The 21,258-nt window shown below is 52.5% G+C and overlaps 1 long non-coding RNA gene across 1 annotated transcript; it reads left to right on the plus strand.

The window, feature by feature from the left end:
* Positions 1-256: 256 nt before the first annotated feature.
* On the plus strand, positions 257-20,565 carry LOC135975282 (uncharacterized). Its single transcript, XR_010592213.1, has 7 exons — positions 257-320; positions 1,330-2,079; positions 3,447-15,733; positions 15,861-15,952; positions 16,340-16,403; positions 20,004-20,055; positions 20,486-20,565. It is a non-coding gene; the product is annotated as an uncharacterized LOC135975282 (long non-coding RNA).
* Positions 20,566-21,258: the final 693 nt, after the last annotated feature.

Below are 21,258 nucleotides of genomic sequence, written 5' to 3' on the forward strand. Positions count from 1 at the left end.
GCAAATTACAACCCTACCCTCCAGCTCCACCCACTGGAATCCCTGTGGGACTGCAGCAATACCATAGCCATTGGCAATCAGGCTCTCTGTATCTTCCAAGACATGAGCCTCTCTGTCTTGGAGCTTGTGGACTTGTCTGATTATCCCAGGGACCACTTGAAAGCTGTTTTGCTTGTTGGAAAGACTGACATTTTTTAAAAGGTAGCCCCAGGGGAAGTGAAAACTCCTGCAAGATTCATTTCCATTGTACGTTCCAGGTTGCACTGTTCGAAGCTCAGAGCCCGCCATGGTCAGGCAAGAGAAGGAGCTGATACTTCAGTGTAAGTAGTTGCCACATGGCTGTGTTTGCATATGGAAGGAGAGCTCATGCTCCTTGTAGAATATCAGGGTTGGAAGGGACCTCAGGAGATCATCTAATCCAACCCCCTGCTCAAAGCAGGACCAATCCCCAGATAGTGTTTGTTTGTTTTTTAAACCCCAGTTCCCTAAATGGCCCCCTCAAGAATTGAACTCACAACCTGGGTTTAGCAGGTCAATGCTCGAACCACTGAGCTATCCCTCCCACTTGTGAACCAGTCTAGGAAAAAGTGCAACTCCCCCGCCATGCTGCTGCATTGAGTTCAATTTAGACGTGGCCAGAGGTAGCTGTTGAGAGAGCCTGGACATCAGTCCCAGCTTTGTTTTCTCTGATGTCAGGCGTCACTTCCATCTCCAGGTGCCAGAAGGTTTTACAAGGAGAAAGTAAATGCCAGGCAGGGTGAGAGGCCCTGGCATGTGTCAGGGAGATGGTGCTAAGGAGGTGGATGCCCCAGAATGCAGTGGAAGATGGTGCTGCCAAGGGCAGATGTCACTGAGGACTTAAGGGGTTATCAGATGGCGATGACACTGATAGCCCTGGTGGGTCCAGAGCATCTGGGAGGAGTTAGTTGCTGTGGAAGATCAGGGGTGGCTCCAGGCCCCAGCGCAGCAAGTGCGTACCTGGGTCGGCAAGCCACGGGGGGCGGTGTGCCGGTCGCCGTGAGGGCGGCAGTCAGGCAGCCTTCGGCTGCATGCCTGCGGGAGGACCGCCGGTCCCGCAGCTTCGGCGGCAATTCGGCGGCAGGTACACTGAAGGCGCGGGACCAGCAGATCACCAACAGAAACGCCGCTGAATCCACGTGACCAGCGGACCGCCCGCAGGCATGCCACCAAAGGCCACCTGACTGCCGTGCTTGGGGTGGCAAAAAACATAGAGCCGCCCCTGTGGAAGATACAGAGGCCCATGGTACAGGTGCTAGGGCATGCTAATACGATATGTGTTTTGACCTGAGCTTCCTCTCTCTGTCTCAGCTCTCAGTGGCCTGCAGCAAGATCCGGATTTCTCTGTCCATGTCAGTATCTCACGGGCCATTCAGCAAGTTCGGGATGGTGGCAGAAACCAGTCACGTCAGACCCTAGGAGCTAGATTCAGGAACCTGCTCTGCTGCTTGACTGGCCAGGAGGAGAGGGAAAATGCTCCTGACAGAGATCTCTTGGGTGGCCCGGACCCTTCCCAAAACCACCGATGGGACTCAGGAGGGCCCTGAGTTCCCACAGAGAAGTTGGTGACTGGAGGAGGTCAGCTGAGCCACCACTCCAGCCCCGAAGCCAGTGCCTGCATGATCCTGTGGTAATTACCTGCATTGTTCCCCATGAGATGTAGGCAACTGGCGATGAGTTTAAGTGACCCCAGTATTCAGCAGAATGACGGCTACTGGCTCCAGCTAAACAAAAAGGTGACAAGACTGTTAGTGTAAAACCAAGGGCCTTTGCTCTCACGTCTCTGTCTTCCTTCCATAATGGGACGAGTTGCAAGATAGCTGGTTCATTACATCCCTTTCTTCTGATTAGCCTCCGATCTCTGATACATTCTTTGTGACCTTGTAGGAAGAGACGGAATCTGTGCATTAGCCCTCTCATGCTATGGAGCCACAAGAAGGTTTGACAGCAGAAGTAGATGCAGTGTGGACGAATCTACGAGGGACTAACAGGTTCATGCCATATGGTATGTTCGCTAGCTGATCTGCAAACTTGTGCTTTGGTCCCCTCATCCTTCTCCAGGTATTTATCCAGCTCCTCTCCATCCTCTCTGGTTCTATGCAATCCAGCCCAAATAGGGATAATTCTCCTTCACAAGCCTCTTATCTTACATAAACTGACCTTTCTCTAGACACGTATCCTACATGATAGCTAAGTTCAAAGCTGTCTGTGAAGAGTTGCAGAGGGATCTCCCCAAACTGGATGACTGGGCAACAAAATGGCAGATGAAATTCAGTGTTGATAAGTAGAAAGTAACGCAGCTTCCATGTACAACTGAGGGAATTCTGCACCAAAAAATTAAAAATTCTGTAAAATTCTGCATATTGTATTTGTCAAAATAACACAATATAATCACACCATTTTCCATTATTTGCTGACACATTTTTTTAATAAATTACCAAAATTAGGGATGTCGATTAATCGCAGTTAAGTCACGCGATTACCTGAAACAAATTAATTGCGATTAAAATAATTAATCATGATTAATCACAGTTTTAATCACACTGTTAAGCAACAGAATACCAATTGAAATTTAGTAAATATTTGGAATAAATGAAATTAATAGGCAGCAAGTTTAAAACAAACATAAGGCAGTACATCTTCACACAACGCACAGTCAACCCGTGGAACTTGTTGCCAGGGGATGTTGTGAAGGTCAAAGGTATAACTGGGTTCAAAAACCACTAGATACATTCATGGAAGATAGCCACTGATGAATCTATTAGCTAAGATGGTCAGGCACACAACCCTATGCTCTGGGTGTCTGTAACAAGGTGCTGCAGGACCCTGTTGGCTCCTAACCCTGTTGGGCTGATAAAGTCACTTCAGTAACCTCTGGTGCAGTTTATTTACACGTTGTGCTCTCACCACCTTTTCACCATACAAGTAGCCCTTTACCTACAGGCAGGAGGGAGAGGAGAGCTACCTCCCTGCTTCCACTTCCTGCCTTTTCCCTTTCTTCCTGCTCCTCTCCTGGCTTCCTTCCCCTGAGGCTTTTATACAGCCCCAGCCTAATTAGGCAGCAGCTGTCTCTACTTCCCCAATTAGGGCCAGGTGGTCTAATCAGCTCCAATTCATCTCCCTTAATTGGAACCGGAGTGACCGAGGGCTGGCTCAGCAGCTCCTGCTCAGCTCCCTGTCACAGTGTCCCTCAACCTGGGACTGGATGATGGGGATGGATCACTTGATAAATTGCCCTGTTCTGTTCATTCCTTTGGAAGCATCTGGCACTGGCCACTGTCAGAAGATGGAATGCTGGGCTAGATGGACCACTGGTCTGATCCAATATGGCTGTTCGTATGATCCAGGCCTCTAGTTCCCCTTGGACAGTTAAATAAAACCCTTCATTGCTCCATCCATTGACATTATATAATCTCACTTTTCTTTAGACACTTGGGCCAGCACTTTCAAACATGGATGTCAAAAGTTAAGTACCTAAATCCATACTTCTTCTTCAACGCTTAGCCGAACGGTCGGCCGTAGCAATTGTTCACCATTGATCCGTTCCTGTGCTTGACGGGCCGAGAGCCCAACGTCGGAATAGACTTGAGGCACCCATGTAATAGGGGGCCTGCCTTTGGGCTGCCTGCATCCCTTGATTGGTGGAATTGTCTCTCGGATGTTACGAGCCACTCAAAGAACGGCGTTCGCCGGAACCTCTTGTGGCATACTCACGACATGTCCGAAAAACATAAGACGCCATCTGCGGACAATGGCCCCAGTAGTCTGTAGACCGGAGCGACCATAAACATCTGCTTTACAAATGAAGTCGTTCCACTCTATGCCCAATATACAACGTTGGCATTTTATGTGGAAAGCCTCCAGCTTTGCCCACTCTGAGTGGCGCAGTCCCAATGTTTCGCAGCCGTACAGCAGTACAGAGAGGATACAGCTCGATTAGATCCTGAACTTGGTTGTCGTGCCGAGATGATGTTGATTCCGTCTTCATTGTAAACGACCCATGACAGAGGCTGCAATGCCACACTCAGGCACCTAAATAAATGGCCTGACCTTTCTCAAATGCTGAATACCAAGAACTCCTCACTCGAATCTGCCGAAGCCGTGGCTGTTCAGCTCCTCTGAAAATCAATCCACTCGTTTAGATGCCTGAATATGAACGTTAGTGCCAGACTTTGGACAGTGACATGGGAAGACATTGGCCTGAGCCTATGCATGGACTCTCATCCTACAATCCAGCCCCTCAACAGATACATTCCAGCTTCTGACTGTGAGCCATTCAGTTACAATGAGGAGGCCTAGATGCTGTAAGTGAATTAACATGTAATGATAGATAGACAGATAGATTAGTATAAGCTATTCTTTCTACCATCTGCCGTAGGGATTTGCTCTGTAGAGCTTGCTGTCCCTGTTACTCATGGGTATTTATGTTCCAGAGGCCCACATGAGAGAGAGAAGGATTTCAGGCCCAAGGCCCAAGTGGGACAGGAAGAAGCACACGCTCACCTCAGTTGCCTTCTTTGCTGAGGTAAGTTTTGTTGACTTGTTGAACTGAGATTGCAGAGCGTTGCTCAGTCCCATATTCTCACAACTAGCAGTGCCCCATATATATGTCTGGGGCACCTTGCAACCTCATTTCTCTCACGTCTCTGTCTTCCTTCCATAACAGGATGAGTTGCAAGACAGCTTGTTCATTACATCAGCCACGGCATTATTGACCTTTTCCCTTTCTACTGATTAGCCTCCGATCTCTGATACATTCTTTGTGACCTTGTAGGAAGAGATGGAATCTGTGCATTAGCCCTCTCATGCTATGGAGCCACGAGAAGGTTTGACAGCAGAAGTAGATGCAGTGTGGACTAATCTACAAGGGACTAACAGGTTCATGCCATATAGCAGGCCTGCACAACATACAGCCCGCGGTGGCGTGCCTGCCCGTCGACAGGAGCCAGCAATGCGGGCGGCTGAGTCCAGCCCAATCAGAGCTGCGGTGGCGGGGCTTTCAGGCGCCCCCCCCGACCCAATGCCGGCGCCGGCGCAAGGATATTTTTGCGCCCTCGCACGCCACCGGCCCACCTTCCCCAAGCAGGACACGGGCACGGAGCCCTCGCGCACTGCTGGCCCCCTCCCCCACCCCAAGCGGGACACGGGGATGGAGCCCTCGCGCGCCGCCGCGCCTCCACCTGCCCCCGCCCCACGCGGGACACGGGGATGGAGCCCTCGCGCGCCGCCGCGCCTCCACCTACCCCGGCCCCAAGCGAGACACGGGGATGGAGCCCTCGCGCGCCGCCGCCCCTCCACCCGCCCCCGCCCCAAGCGGGACACGGGGATGGAGCCCTCGCGTGCCGCCGCGCCTCCACCCGCCCTCGCCCCAAGCGGGACACGGGGATGTAGCCCTCGCGCGCCGCTGCGCCTCCACCCCCCCCGCCCCAAGCGGGACACAGGGATGGAGCCCTCGCGCACCGCCGCGCCTCCACCCCCTCCCCGCCCCAAGAGGGACACGGGGATGGAGCCCTCGTGCGCCACCATGCCTTCAAAACCCCCCCCACTGCCCCAAGCGGGACACGGGGATGGAGCCCTCACGCGCCACCGCACCTCCACCCGCCCCCGCTCCAAGCGGGACACGGGGATGGAGCCCTCGCGCGCCGCCACGCCTTCAAACCCCCCCCCTTCCCCAAGCGGGACACGGGGATGGAGCCCTTACGCGCCACCGCACCTCCACCCGCCCCCGCCCCAAGCGGGACACGGGGATGGAGCCCTCGCGCGCCGCCGCGCCTCCATCTCCCCCCCCCCGGCCCCAAGCGGGACACGGAGCCCGCGCGCGCCGCCTTCCCTCCCCACTGCCCCAAGCGGGACACAGGCAGAGAGCCCTCGCCCCCCCACCAGCAGGACACAGGGCTCTGCCACCGCCCCCGTCCTGAGCGCTTTTTGGCCCACCCCCCCCGGGACTCCTACCCCATGCAACCCCCCGCGTTCCTTGATGCCCCCCCCAGGACCCCTCCCCATCCACCCCCTTCCCTGTCCCGTGACTGCCCTCCACCGCCCCATCCAACTCCTCTCCTGATTCCCCATCCAACCACCCTTGGAACCCCTGCCCCTGACTGCCTCCCACCGCCCCATCCAACCCCTGCTCCTTCCTGACTGCCCCCCGGGACCCTTGCCCCCATTCAATCCCCCTGTTCCCTGCCATCGGACTGCCCCGACCACTATCCAGCCCCCCACCACCCCGCTGAACTCCCCTGCCCTCTATCCAACATCCCCTCCCTGCTCCCTTACCGCGCTGCCTGGAGGTGGCTGGCGGTGCTACAGCCACGCCGCTCGGCTGGAGCCGGGCCACGCTGCCACCGCGCAGTGCCTGGAGCACCAGGTCAGTCTGAGCTTGCAGCCCCCCCGCTTCCCGCCAATCAGCTGTTCGCGCAGGAAGCCTGGGAGGGCTGAGAAGCAAGCGGCACCTTCGCGTTCAGGCCCAGGGAGGCGGAGCGGAGGTGAGCTGGGGCGGGGAGCGGTACCCCTGCGCGCCCCTCCCCCTGGGTTACCTGCTGTGGCGCGGACGGCTCCCCCCACCCCAGCTCACCTCCGCTCCATCTCCGCCTCCCTGGGCTTGAGCACGAAGCCGCTGCTTGCTTCTCTGCCCTCCCAGGCTTCCCGCGCGAACAGCTGATTCGCGGGAAGCGGGGGGGGAGGGGGAGAAGCGGGGAGGAGTGTTCAGAGGCGGAGGCGGAGCGGAGGTGAGCTGGGGCCGGGGAGCGGGGCGGAGAGCTGGAGCACCCATGGGGTCGGCTCCTAAGGCGCCACTTTTGGATAATGTGCTCAGGGGGAGCAGCCGCTCCCTCTGCTCCCCCCTAGCTACGGTCCTGGTCACTTCAACTTACCGGTTGTTAAATTTAGAAGCCCTTTTAGAACCTGTTCCGCGCAGGACAACTGGTTCTAAAAGGGCTTCTAAATTTAACAACCGGTTCCCGCAAACCGGCTCCCGCTCACCACTGGAGACTCCCCTTGCCGCTCTCACCCTAGGAGTCAGAGACCTCCGAGCAGGGCTGGTGAGTGCGGCCAGGGAAGGGGGAAGGGTGTGGTGGAGTGAGTGTCTGGGAGGTGTGCGGGGGGTGCTGGGCTGTGAGGGTGTGGAGGGCGCTGGGCAGTGAGGGAGGTTTGTGTGTTTTGGGGTGCTAGGCAGTGGGGGCCTGTTGGGGGGTGCTGGGCAGTGAGGGAGATCTGTGTGTGTCAGGGCACTGGGGGTCTGTATGGGGCATTGTTTAGTTGTGGTGGTGGGGCTGTGGGGAAGGGCCCTGGGAGAGAGGGAGGAGAAATCTGTGTGTATTGGGAAACTAGCGAGTGGGGTGCTGATGTGTATTAAGATGTGCTGATGTGATGTGGGATGCTGATGTGTATTAAGAGTTACCAGCTGGACTGAGGACTGATAGATTTGGACAGAGTTTATATTGAATGGGCAAATGAAAAAGATCGCAGGGAAAAACAGTCAGGTTAGTTTAGCAGTCTTTGACATTTCAATCAATAAAGAAATTAAAATGCATTTGTAATTACATATCTTATTCTTGGCTGATAATCATTTATTGATATTTTTTAGGAAAATTTTCCATTTAAAACACAAACTTTTGTTTTTCTTTTTTTACTTATGATGTCTCTATCTGAAAACCCATATAAATTGACACAAATTGCAAATTAAAACTTTTTAAATGTATAAGCGTTTTACTCACTTGGGCGCATTTGCCTCATGGCACACAAATTTGAACTCTGCTTCAAAAATTTGCACAGAAGAAATTTTTCTTTTACTTTAATTATACTATCTTAGGAGCCCGCTATAACATAGTACCAAGGTTCAATACAAAGTCATATAAAAGTTATACCAAAATGCATAATGCAGAGATTTATCTACAACTGCATTGATTGACTGCTGTGTGCAGTAATATAGTGACCCCTGGACCTACAGGCTTCCACGCACCATCAGTGCCTTGCTAGTGTGCCATGCACCGTGAGATATCTCTTCTCTTTGTGTGTGACTGTGAGTGTTTCCCTTGTGTGTGAATTTATTCAACAAAATCTTGAGCTTCATAATGGATACCATGAGTGAAAAGAAAAAGAGAAAAATAGAATAGAGCACAGAGTTTTCAACACTGAATGGATGAATAAATACTTATGTACTATTTCCAAAGACAAAATACTGTGCCTCGTGTGTCGCGAAACGTTAGCCGTTCCGAAAGAATACAACCTTCGGTGGCACTTTGAAACTAAGCATCCCAATCTCGCCAAATTAAGCCCAAATGAAAAAATAATTAAAGCAGCCAGTTTAGCGAAAAACCTTAGTAGAGAACAGCAAATTTTCAAGGCACTGATGGTGTGTGGAAGCCTGTAGGTCCAGGGGTCACTATATTACTGCACACAGCAGTCAATCAATGCAGTTGTAGATAAATCTCTGCATTATGCATTTTGGTATAACTTTTATATGACTTTGTATTGAACCTTGGTACTATGTTATAGCGGGCTCCTAAGATAGTATAATTAAAGTAAAAGAAAAATTTCTTCTGTGCAAATTTTTGAAGCAGAGTTCAAATTTGTGTGCCATGAGGCAAATGCGCCCAAGTGAGTAAAACGCTTATACATTTAAAAAGTTTTAATTTGCAATTTGTGTCAATTTATATGGGTTTTCAGATAGAGACATCATAAGTAAAAAAAGAAAAACAAAAGTTTGTGTTTTAAATGGAAAATTTTCCTAAAAAATATCAATAAATGATTATCAGCCAAGAATAAGATATGTAATTACAAATGCATTTTAATTTCTTTATTGGTCGAAATGTCAAAGACTGCTAAACTAACCTGACTGTTTTTCCCTGCGATCTTTTTCATTTGCCCATTCAATATAAACTCTGTCCAAATCTATCAGTCCTCAATCCAGCTGGTAACTCTTAATACACATCAGCACCCCACATAGAACCCCCCACTTGCTAGTTTCCCAATACACACAGATTTCTCCTCCCTCCCTCCCAGGGCCCTTCCCCACAGCCCCACCACCACAACTAAACAATGCCCCACACAGACCCCCAGTGCCCTGACACACACAGATCCTTGAGTGGGAGTTCCATTGGAGGAGAAGGTACCTGTATTTGCGTCTGTCTTTGTATTGCTTGTATGTGTAGAGGCCTGTAGGGGCAGCGTGCTGGGCGGGCAGCTGAGACCTGATTAGGGGGCGGAGCTTGGCTGAGGAGAGGGCCTATAAAAGCAGCCACCCAGCCAGGCAGCGGCAACAGCTGCGAGCAGCGAACAGGGCTGCTAACAGGGGAGTTTGAGTGGGAGTTCCATTGGAGGAGGTGGAAGGGGAGGCAGGAGGGCGTGGTGCCCTGTCTGCTGTGTTTCCCCAGGTGCAGAGGGCACAGCTGAGCAGGCGGGCCCAGGCAACAGCAGCCATGAGCCAAGCCGCAGGTGACACAAGGCAGATGATTGCATGCGGCAGCTGCGGTATGTACATGGTCCTAGCAGCGGTACCTGAACAGAGGTATGTGTGCATGAAATGCCGCCTAATAGAACTGCTGGAAGAAAAGATCCGAGGCTTGGAGATGCAGGTAGATACCCTGATAGAGTTTAGAAGGGGGTTCGCGCACCTGATGGAGCAAAGGCAAGTGGGGGCTGAAGGGGAATGCTCAGGGGTACAGGTGGTAGCAGGGGCTAAGACCTGTGAGGGGGGAATGCCGGGGGGAGAACAAGGGCAGTGGAAGCATGCGACTGTGAGAAGCAGGCAAAGGAAAAGGAGGGCCAGTGAAGGAGAAATAGAGCTCAGGAACAGGTTTGGGTGTTTGGAGAACGAGGAAGGGGTGCAGCAGGTGGTAACTGAAGGGGGCAGGGTGAGGAAAAAGAAACTAGCTGCTAGTCCCATAGAAAGAGGGGAGGAGTTGATGGAGACAGCACCAATTCTGGGCCCTGGGAGGATACAGGATGACGTAAGGGGGACTATAAGGGAAAATAGGAATGGACAGGGGTTGCAACTAGAGGGAACAGGGGATAGATTAGTAGATCGCACTGCCACCAGGCAAAGGCAGGTGTACGTGATTGGGGACTCCTTACTGAGGAGGTTGGACAGGCCTGTAACCAGGGCGGACCCAGAGAACAGAAGGATGTGCAGTCTCCCGGGCGCTAAGATACGGGATGTGGACTTGCGGCTGAAAAGGATCCTAAAAGGAGCAGGTAAGAACCCCTTGATCATCCTTCACGTAGGAACAAATGACACGGCTAGGTTCTCGCTAGAGAGAATCAAGGGAGATTATGCCAGGCTGGGGAAGACGCTTAAGGAATTCGAGGCTCAGATCATCTTCAGTGGGATTCTGCCTGTTCCTAGAGAAGGGCAGTAAAGGGGTGAAAGGAACAGTAGTCATGACTGGAGTACAGGTATGGAAGGGTATGTGCTGTTTAGGAAAGACCGGATCAAAGGTAAAGGTGGGGGAGTAGCATTGTATGTCAATAATGAGGTAAACTGTAAAGAAATAATAAGCGGTGGAATGGATAAGACGGAGTCTGTCTGGGCATTACTCACATTGGGTAAAAGAACTACTAGAGCCTCCCCTGGGATAGTGCTTGGGGTGTGCTATAGACCGCCGGGATCTAGCCTGGATATGGACAGAGAACTCATTAACGTTTTTAGGGAAGTAAATACTAATAGGAACTATGTAATCATGGGAGACTTTAACTTCCCAGATATAGATTGGGGAACAAATGCTAGTAACAATAATAGGGCTCAGATTTTCCTAGACGTAATAGCTGATGAATTCCTTCATCAAGCAGTTGCTGAACCGACGAGGGGGGCTGCCATTTTAGATTTGGTGCTGGTGAGTAGTGAGGACCTCGTTGAGGAAATGGTTGTAGGGGACAACCTTGGCTCAAGTGATCTTGAGCTAATTCCATTTAAACTAAATGGAAAGATTAACAGAATTAAATCAGAGACTAAGGTTTGCGATTTCCAAAGGGCTAATTTTAATAAATTAAGGAGACTGGTTAGGGAAGTGGATTGGACTAACATATTTAGGGATCTAAAGGCGGAAGGCGCCTGGGATTATTTCAAGTTGAAGTTGCAGGAGCTGTCAGAGGCGTGTATCCCAAGAAAGGGAAAACGGTTCGTAGGCAGGAGATTTAGACCGAGCTGGATGAGCAAGCATCTCAGAGGGGTCATTAAGAAAAAACAGGAAGCGTACAGGGAGTGGAAGAGGGGGGGATCAGCAAAGAAACCTACCTTATTGAGGTCAGAGCATGTAGAGATGGAGTGAGAAAAGCCAAAAGCCGAGTAGAGTTGGACCTTGTGAGGGGAATTAAAACCAATAGTAAGAGCTTTTATAGCCATATAAATAGGAAGAAAACAAAGAAAGAAGAAGTGGGACCGCTTAAGACTGTAGATGGAGTGGAGATTAAGGATAAACTAGGCATGGCACAATATCTAAATGAATATTTTGCATCGGTATTTAATGAGGCTAATAAAAGGCTGAGGAATAGGAGAAGCGAGACGGATGGGAATAAAGAAGTGGGGATTGACATTACCGTATCCGAGGTAGAAGCCAAACTTGAACAGCTTAACGGGACTGAATCGAGCGGACCGGATGATCTTCATCCGAGAATATTAAAAGAACTGGCGCGGGAAATTGCAAGACCGTTAGCGATAATTTTTAATGAATCCATAAACTCGGGGGTGGTACCGTTTGACTGGAGAACAGCTAATCTGGTTCCTATTTTCAAGAAGGGGAAAAAAAGTGACCCAGGTAACTACAGGCCTGTTAGTCTAACATCTGTAATATGCAAAGTCTTGGAAAAAATTTTGAAGGAGAAAGTAGTTAAGGACCTTGAGGTCAATGCCAATTGGGACAAATTACAACACGGTTTTACGAAAGGTAGATTGTGCCAAACCAACCTGATCTCCTTCTTTGAGAAACAGATTTTTTAGATAAAGGAAATGCGGTGGATCTAATATACCTCGATTTCAGTAAAGCGTTTGATACGGTATCGCATGAGGAATTATTGGTTAAATTGGAAAAGATGGGGATCGATATGAAAATCCATAGGTGGATAAGGAACTGGTTAAAGGGGAGACTGCAGCGGGTCGTACTAAAAGGTGAACTGTCAGGTTGGAGGGAGGTTACCAGTGGAGTTCCTCAAGGTTCGGTTTTGGGTCCGATTTTATTTAATCTATTCATTACTGACCTCGGAACCAAATGTAGGAGTGGGCTGATAAAGTTTGCGGATGACACAAAGTTGGGAGGTATTGCCAATTTGGAGAAGGATCGGGATATCCTGCAGGGAGATTTGGATGACCTTGTAAACTGGAGTAATAGTAATAAGATGAAATTTAATAGTCAGAAGTGTAAGGTTATGCATTTAGGGATAACTAAAAAGAATTATAGTTATAAGCTGGGGACGCATCAGTTGGATGTAACGGAAGAGGAGAAGGACCTCGGAGTCCTGGTTGATCGCAGGATGACTATGAGTCGGCAATGTGACGTGGCCATGAAAAAAGCTAATGCGGTCTTGGGATGCATTAGGCGAGGTATTTCTAGTAGGGATAAGGAGGTGCTGGTTCCGTTATACAAGGCACTGGTGAGACCTCATTTGGAGTACTGTGTGCAGTTCTGGTCTCCCATGTTTAAAAAGGATGAAATCAAACTGGAACGGGTACAGAGAAGGGCCACTAGCATGATCCGAGGAATGGAAAATCTGCCGTATGAAAGGAGACTCGAGGAGCTCGGTTTGTTTACCTTAACCAAAAGAAGGCTGATGGGGGATATGATTGCTCTCTTTAAATATATCAGAGGGATAAATACCAGGGAGGGAGAGGAATTATTTCAGCTCAGTACTAAAGTGGACACTAGAACGAACGGATATAAACTGGCCGTCGGGAAGTTTAGGCTTGAAATTAGACAAAGGTTTCTAACCATCAGAGGGGTGAAGTTTTGGAACAGCCTTCCAAGGGAAACAGAGGGGGCGAAAGACCTCTCTGGCTTTAAGATTAAGCTTGATAAGTTTATGGAGGGGATGGTTTGATGGGATACAGTGATTTTAGTCAATAGGTCAATAACAATGGTCAATGATGGGATATTAAAAGTTACTACAGAGAACTTTTCCAGGCGGTCTGGCTAGAGAATCTTGCCCGCATGCTCGGGGTTCAGCTGATCGCCATATTTGGGGTAGGGAAGGAATTTTCCTCCAGGGTAGATTCTCAGAGGCCCTGGAGGTTTTTCGCCTTCCTCCGCAGCATGGGGCAGGGGTCGCTTGCTGGAGGATTCTCAGCGACTTGAAGTTTTTAAATAATGATTTGGGGAGTTCAACAGCTAAGTCAAGGGAGAGAATTCTTCCAGGAATGGGTGGGTCAGGTTTTGTGGCCCGCATGATGCGGGAGGTCAGACTAGATGATCATAATGGTCCCTTCTGACCTTAGTCTATGAGATCTCCCTCACTGCCCAGCACCCCCCAACAGGCCCCCACTGCCTAGCACCCCAAAACACACAAACCTCCCCCACTGCCCAGCGCCCTCCACACCCTCACAGCCCAGCACCCCCCGCACACCTCCCAGACACTCACTCCACCACACCCTTCCCCCTTCCCTGGCCGCACTCACCAGCCCTGCTGGGAGATCTCTGGCTCCTAGGGTGAGAGCGGCAAGGGAAGTCTCCAGTGGTGAGCGGGAGCCGGTTCGCGGGAACCGGTTGTTAAATTTAGAAGCCCTTTTAGAACCAGTTGTCCTGCGCGGGACCGGTTCTAAAAGGGCTTCTAAATTTAACAACCGGTAAGTTGAAGTGTCCAGGACCGTAGCTAGGGGGGAGCAGAGGGAGCGGCTGCTCCCCCTGAGCACATTACCCAAAAGTGGCGCCTTAAGAGCCGACCCCATTGGTGCTCCAGCTCTCCGCCCTGCTCCCCGACCCCAGCTCACCTCCACTCCGCCTCCGCCTCTGAACACTCCTCCCCGCTTCTCCCCCTCCCTCCCCGCTTCCCGCGAATCAGCTGTTCGCACAGGAAGCCTGGGAGGGCAGAGAAGCAAGCAGCGGCTTCGCACTCAAGCCCAGGGAGGCGGAGACGGAGCGGAGGTGAGCTGGGGTGGGGGGAGCCGTCCGCGCCACAGCAGGTAACCCGGGGGGAGGGGCGCGCAGGGGTACCGCTCCCCGCCCCAGCTCACCTCCCCCCTGCCTCCCTGGGCCTGAGCGCGAAGCCGCTGCTTGCTTCTCAGCCCTCCCAGGCTTCCTGCACGAACAGCTGATTGGCGGGAAGCGGGGGGGCTGCAAGCTCAGACTGACCTGGTGCTCCAGGCACTGCGCGGTGGCAGCGTGGCCCGGCTCCAGCCGAGCAGCGCGGCTGTAGCACCGCCAGCCACCTCCAGGCAGCACGGTAAGGGAGCAGGGACGGGCTGCTGGATAGAGGGCAGGGGAGTTCAGCGGGGTGGTGGGGGGCTGGATAGGGGTCGGGGCAGTCAGATGGCAGGGAACAGGGGGATTGAATGGGGGCAAGGGTCCCGGGGGGCAGTCAGGAAAGAGCAGGGGTTGGATGGGGCAGTGGGAGGCAGTCAGGGGCAGGGGTTCCAAGGGTGGTCAGGGGACAGGGAGAAGTGGTGGTTGGATGGGGAATCAGAAGAGGAGTTGGATGGGGTGGCGGAGGGCAGTCAGGGGACAGGGAAGGGGGTGGATGGGGCAGGGTCCCGGGGGGGCATCAAGGAACGCGGGGGGTTGGACGGGGCACGAGTCCCGGGGACGGGGAGGGTGGGCCAAAAATCGCTCAGGACGGGGGCAGTGGCTGAGCCCTGTGTCCCGCTGGCGGGGGGGGGGGGCGAGGGCTCCGTGCCCGTATCCCGCTTGGGGCAGTGGGGAGGGGCAGCGGCACGCGCGGGCTCCGTGTCCCACTTGGGGCCGGGGGAGGGGGGCGTGGAGGCGCGGCGGCGTACGAGGGCTCCATCCCCATGTCCTGCCTTGCTGGCTCCTGTCGGCGGGTAGGCACGCCACCAGGAGCTGTCCCAGGAGCGCCGCCACGCCAGCCTCGGGACTTTGTGTGTGTGGGGTTTAGAATCCCCCCACGGGCCGCACAGTGAGCCCCCAAGGGCCGCATGCGGCCCACGGGCCGTATGTTGTGCAGGCCTGGTCGTGTGGCATACTCTCCACATGTCTGAAAAGCATAAGATGCCATCTGCGGACAATGGCCCCAGTAGTCTGTAGACCGGAGCGACCATAAACATCTGCTTTACAAATGAAGTCGTTCCACTCTATGCCCAATATACAACGTTGGCATTTTATGTGGAAAGCCTCCAGCTTTGCCCACTCTGAGTGGCGCAGTCCCAATGTTTCGCAGCCGCACAGCAGTACAGAGATGATACAGCTCGATTAGATCCTGAACTTGGTTGTCGTGCCGAGATGATGTTGATTCCGTCTTCATTGTAAAGGACCCATGACAGAGGCTGCAATGCCACACTCAGGCACCTAAATAAATGGCCTGACCTTTCTCAAATGCTGAATACCAAGAATTCCTCACTCGAATCTGCCAAAGCCGTGGCTGTTCAGCTCCTCTGAAAATCAATCCACTCGTTTAGATGCCTGAATATGAATGTTAGTGCCAGACTTTGGACAGTGACATAGGAAGATATTGGCCTGAGCCTATGCATGGACTCTCATCCTACAATCCAGCCACTCAACAGATACATCCCAGCTTCTGACTGTGAGCCATTCAGCTACAATGGGGAGGCCTAGATGCTGTAAGTGAATTAACGTGTAATGATAGACAGATATATAGATAGTATAAGCTATTCTTTCTACCATCTGCCGTACGGATTTGCTCTGTAGAGCTTGCTGTCCCTGTTACTCATGGTATTTATGTTCCAGAGCCCTACATGAGAGAGGGAAGGATTTTAGGCCCAAGGCCCAAGTGGAGCAGGAAGAAGCACACGCTCACCTCAGTTGCCTTCTTTGCTGAGGTAAGTTTTGTTGACTTGTTGAACTGAGATTGCAGAGCGTTGCTCAGTCCCATGTTCTCACAACTGGCAGTGCCCCATATGTATGTCTGGGGCACCTTGCATCCTCATTTCTTGATCTGTAATTGGGGTGGCCTGGGGTTTATGTAAAAGGCAGGGATTGTGTTGAAACCATAATCATCCAGATACTTTTGAGGAAATCCCCCTGGAACAGTGGAAATAGCGTAGCATTCGGCCATCAGTCCCTCGGTAATTTCCCAGATTGTGACTGCGTTTGATTTCCCGTGAGACGTCTTGAAAACTGCTCTCTTTGTTGAGAGGCTGAACCTCTGAAAGTTCGCCCTGGAGAATGTAAGCATTGACAGGAGAACCGTTGTGTTGATTCCCTAGGGCGCACTGTCCAGCACGCCGGCAGACAGACCCAGATCAGAAGGCCTGGACTTGGTACGTGAAAGTAAGTAATATCCTTAGGTTAGTGTAGTGAGGAAGCAGAGGTCCCAGGGTGTGGGTCAAGGAGATGGCAATGGGGACGCAGAGGCCCTGTCATGGCACCAATGGGGTCTAATTTGTACTGTATGCTTTGGTCATCCACTGTTTGATGATCCTCTTCTGTAATGGGCGCCATCGGCCTGGTTGTAATGGCTCCAACACCACCCTCCTCCCAGCCTCAGGAGAGGGAGGTGTTTCCAAGGGAGAGGGGGCATGGCTGCGGCATCCCTGAGGCTTCTCTGCTTTATGCTGGGGGCTGGCCCAGTGGCCAGATGGCCTCCAAGTTGGTGGGGGTGGCGCACAAAAGCGGCTTTCAGGCACATTCCCACGCAGCTGCCAGGATCTGCACTGAGCCTAGGATCTGCAGAACCATATCACAGGCTGGGCCTCAAGGCTGGCAGGTTGGCAGATGCTGCACTGAGCAGCAGAGTTACTCTGTGTCCTGAGTCAGGAAGCTTTTCTGCAGCTTCGCTGATCAGAGGAGCCTGGTAGTTAAATGAGGCAGGAAGATACACCTGGTTAATGCAAAGACACAGATGGAGCCCTGGAAGCCCGTATTTCCTGGTGTTTAGTCAAAGAAGATCAGGCCTGGGCAATATGACTTGACAGTCCTCAGCAAGGACTCATCAGAGAGACCCTCAGATGCAAAGAGGGAGGAGGTGGGGGATATTGGATACAAACTCCCCAGATCCAGTTCCTTACTCCGGGATCTGAGTGAGGGTCAGACCAGCCCGTCAGTCAAAGGAAATAGTGGACAGTGAGATGGTTATAGGCTAAGCCTAGAGAAGCAGAAATGAGTCCAACCCCTCTTTGTTCAAGGTGGCCTGATCCAAACAAAGCTCACGGAAGTCAGTCTCTCTGTTGTCTTTAATGGGCTTTGGCCCAGGCCCATGGAGAAGGGAATGTGTTCTTTGAGCCCTACAAAGGACAGAGCAGAGACCATTTCCATCATTAATAGTGTGATGATTGAGCTGGAATAAAGCTAATCCAGGGCTCCCCTTTCTCTGCTGTTGCTAAACTTCTTTTTTCCTTGTTGATCCCCCAACACACGAACTGCTGGGCACCGCCAAAGTCCACAAAGAGGAGAAAAGAGGGAGGAGCAGCATCCGCCTGCTAAAATTCATGGCTGAGGACGGACCAAGTAACCTTTGACCCTGGCTAGCTCATTATGCGTTCCACAGGGGACCCTTATTACATAACAGTACAGTGATTGGCCAGCCCCAGGCTGGCAGGATAAACCCAGAGCACAGCAACCTCTGTCCTCATGACTGAAATGGGCTAGTGCCACTAGACTGGGCCATGCCTCCTTCACCTCTATTATGCAGCAGTAAGGGTGTGAATCACAGCAAGGAGATCAAAGCTCTGTAGAGCTAAAGACAAGCTCTCTCCTCGCCACCTTTCATATGGCAATTCTCACTCCTCCCCCACCCCCACCCCCACCCTCCCACACACACACACATTTACAGAGGAGACTCTAGACAAAATACAGCAAAGGGCAAAATAACTGGTCCCTGGACTGTGGGAGGAGAGTTATGGGCACGGAGTGAGGGAGCTGATGGCAAGGGGTAGGTTCCGGGCGAGTGTGGTCCCGGTGATCAGCGAGCCTACGGGAGTTATTCACATTCTCAGGAGGCTGGGAAAATTGCTTAAAACTAAGACAGGAAAGCTGGAGGCAAGACCACGTTAACCATGAAAGCAGCCTGTTGGTTTGCCTGGGACGGGGACAGTCCAGCTCGCAGCGTAGTTCTCCTACAGTCGCTCTGGACTGACTCTGGCTCTTGTCCCCACTGAGTCTCCCACCCCAGCCACCATGCGCACATGAGCCCAGGGCGATTCTGAGGAGACCCCTATTTTCTGAACAACGGCTTCAGGAAGGACCTGGCTGGCTGGGAAAGCGCAGGGCACTACAGAGCCGGCTGGGCCCTTCATGTTTTTCAGCCTGTCGGCATATTGGATTCAGACTAATTCTCAGGCTGAACTCTATTTAGAACAGGTACCTTTGTTCCTTCCTGCGCTAACGTCACTCCGCTTTGGGGGAGAATAAGGACAAAGGCCTATTAGAGATCTGTAGAAAGCCGATCTGGGAGACAGATTCTTCCACAGCTGCTACTGTGAGATTCTGACAGCTTCCTCTGAACCACCGGGTGCTGGCTGCTGTCAGAGAAGGGGTCCTGGACTGGATGGAACTCAAGTTTTGATTCAGTCTGCTAATGCCTATAGCTAGTCCTTCACTAGTCAGTACCAGACGCCAAGAACCAGCTCCTCGGATGGTGCTAATTGGCTTAGCGCTATGGACGGCAATGGAGCTCTGCAAATTCCCACCAGCTGAGGATCTCTAGCCCTGCAGCATCAGTGACTGGAGGGTGCTGGCCGAGGCTTTGAAATGATCATGGCAGTGAGAGATGGGCTCAGACTGGAAACCCCAAACCCAGCACTGGTGGACTTGGGGACGCTGAGATCTGGATCCGGAGCCAGAGCTGAATGATGTGGCTTGGGGCAGTCGCTGATTACAATAACCCCTGGTGTGTAGCTGGGCTGTGTGCACTGCACACTGGGCTCCCAACTGCAGGATTTGACTAGTAGCCTTTTAAAAAAAAATGGTTTTGAGGTGCAGAAGGACAAGGAAAAATGTGACACCCTGTCTCAGACCCTGAGCTATTTCTGTGGTACAGGGGTCCCTTTACGAACACAGCAGCCATCTCCATACAGCAGCTAACAAAAAAAAAAGCTTCCATGATCCTTAAATCCTGACCCTGTCCCTCTTCCATCCTGCACTGTCCTTTATTACACAAAGGCCTTGTCTACACTTACGTCAGCACGTAGGGTGCGTGTAGCTCCACGTGAAAGGCTGTGGTAGGGAGGGCAGCCAGGCTCAGCTTGGGGAGCTGCCGGTGCCATTCCGCACTGCCTCCCCCCACCAGAGCCTTTCCCCACTGGAATCTCACTGCCGTGGGGAAAGGCTCTGGCAGCGGGGAAGGGGCAGGACTCTACCCTACTAAATATAGCAGCGTAGACACGGGAGGCCCTGCATGGGCATGTAGGGTGCATAGCCATAGGGTTCAAGCGTCCCTTTACTTGCCTTAGCCAGGCCTCACCATCTACACTGCTGTTACACCCGTGCTAGCAGGGTCGAAATAGCCCCAAGTGTAGACCTACCCAAAGCAACCACCTCTGTTCCTGGAGTCCTAATTGACTGCGCTTGAAGAGGCTTGGGGATTGCAAAGGAAGGCAGGGTCCAAGTTAAAAGCCTAGCCCAGCAGCAGCCCCTCTGGTGGGAATTCGTCCTGGGCTCACTGCAAGGAAACAGTTCCCGCTTAATTAGGACTTTGTATTGTTCTTCCAAAAAAGTAAGGCAGAAACTAGTCATGTAAGCCACTCACCACAGGGTGGCGCTGATGCTCTGCCTCCCCTACGTTTTTCTCCTCTTAGGTCCTTTTGCAGCGGATCAGATTATGTCCGGTCTCTGTACCCATTGATGCAGTCTGAGTAGCAGGAGCCCTTCAGCCCCACGGTGACATGGGCTCTTATGTGTTTGAATGATTAATCCTTCCTCTTCCTTTTCCAGGCCAGAAGGGCTGAGGTGCTGTTTCCCGAGGAGCTGTTCCAGGACTAGCGAGGTAACCACAGACACGGGCCGTGCACTACAGCTCTAGGTACACCCAGGAGCGCCGCCAGCGTTTTTGCTGCCCTAGGTGGCGGAAGGTCCCGCCCCCGAAATGCCGCCCCCGACAGGCGGCAGAAGGTCCCGCCCCCGAAATACCGACGACAACGGGGGCAGCCGAAGATCCGGCCGCCGCGGTCGCTGCCCCCCAAATGTTAGCGCCCAAGGCAACCGCCTAGGTTGCCTAATGGGTTGTGCCGGCCCTGGGTACACCCCTGTAACCCTAGAGGGGCAGGAAACGTGGTCCTTTCAGGTGGAAACGATGGTCATTTTAATATGAGTGTAGGGTGTTTAGCTGCAAGCTGGATGGATAGAAACAGAGAGTTTGGAAGATCAATATGTAGGTGAAGATCATTGTTTTTACTGTGTTTTTCCCCCTCTCATAGGAGCCTTTCCAAGCGTCACAGAAGGACGGGCCAGAGTTAACATGGCATCGAGTTGTTTGTTGCATAATAAAGCTGCTGCTGATTTCCAATTGTGTGCGGCCAACTTTCCTCACTGTGCACTAAGCTGCATGTAGCCATGTGACTGAGATGTCGGCCTTCTCTTTTCTGGGTACTGCACCTTTAATAGTAGAGGAATCCTGCTGGCTGCCAGCATCCTGGCTAGGGTTGCCAGGTGTCCGGTTTTCGACCGGAACACCCGTTCAAAAAGGGACCCTGGCGGCTCCGGTCAGCACTGCTGACTGGGCTGTCAAAATTCGGGTTGGCATGGGGCTGGCAGGCTCCCTACCTGGCTCCGCGCGTCTCCCCACAAGCAGCGACATGTCCCTCGGCTCCTAGATGGAGGGACGGCCGCAGCCCCATGCACAGCCCCCACCCCGAGCGCTGGCTCCGCATCTCCCATTGCCTGGGAGCCGCGGCCAATGGGAGCTGCAGGGGTGGCACCTGAGGGTGGTGACAGCGTGCAGAGCTGCCTGACTGTGCCTCCGCCTAGGAGCCAAGGGACATGTCACCCTTTCCCTGGAACTGGCTGAGGTAAACACAACCCGGAGCCCGCACTCCAAAACCCCTCCTGCACCCCAACCCCTGACCCAGCTCTGAGCCCCGTCCTGCACCCAAGCTTGGGGATTGGTCCTCGTTTGAGCAGGGGGTTGGACTAGATACCTCCTGAGGTCTCTTCCAACCCTGATATTCTATGACTCTATGATTCCCTCCCA

The sequence above is a fragment of the Chrysemys picta genome, chromosome 13 (assembly GCF_011386835.1).
Source record: "Chrysemys picta bellii isolate R12L10 chromosome 13, ASM1138683v2, whole genome shotgun sequence".
Taxonomy (NCBI): domain Eukaryota; kingdom Metazoa; phylum Chordata; order Testudines; family Emydidae; genus Chrysemys; species Chrysemys picta.